A 784-nucleotide genomic window follows, 5' to 3' on the forward strand; every position below is an offset into this window, starting at 1 on the left:
ATATTTTCCTTTCCCTTTTCGTGTTTCTTTCCTGCCTTCCTCCTTATCATCTCTTTATTCCTTCTAACCAAACTTCCGTCCCTGTGTCACTCAGTGTCTGTTTTGATTCAGTGAAAATAAGATCGAAAAATGACAGATTATATTGGCTAAGTATTTTTTTAAAAAATCATAGACTCTAAAGTGTTTTTCAATAACTTTTTATCTGTGAATTTAAATGCTCCATTTGGATTTCTAAATAAGGAAAATTAGGGGCGTCATATTTGATACTTTTTTTTACTGTTGTTAAAATTACTATTTATTGTCATCTAAAGAAATAGCATATTAGGTTTCCCTTGTTTTAAAGAATGAGAAAATCAAAATAGATATATGGTTTTTAGAAATGTAAAACTGAGGGAAGGAAATCGGTTAATAATTTACTAACTTTTTAAAATGAATTCATGTATTTTGTTTGTATTTTTATGTACAATTCAATGCACATTTTACCAAGATAGTTTGACGGAAACTATCTTACAAATGTTTATAAACTTTCTCATATGGGAAGACTTACAAGTTTATAGCTACCTAATTATATAAATATATTTTGTATGTCTATTTTGCTAATATTTGTACTATCTTTGACTTTTTATTGTGCCTTTTTTCACAGTCAAATGTGTATGCAAGTTTGCGTCCACGCGGTAATTAATGTGGGTATAAATAAAGGTGAAGATTAATTACTGTGTTGGTGTTTATCCTGTTTTGGAATTATGTTGAATGAAAGATAACTTGAAGACATTTAGGAAACTGG

The sequence above is a fragment of the Penaeus monodon genome, chromosome 27 (assembly GCF_015228065.2).
Source record: "Penaeus monodon isolate SGIC_2016 chromosome 27, NSTDA_Pmon_1, whole genome shotgun sequence".
In the NCBI taxonomy this organism is placed as follows: domain Eukaryota; kingdom Metazoa; phylum Arthropoda; class Malacostraca; order Decapoda; family Penaeidae; genus Penaeus; species Penaeus monodon.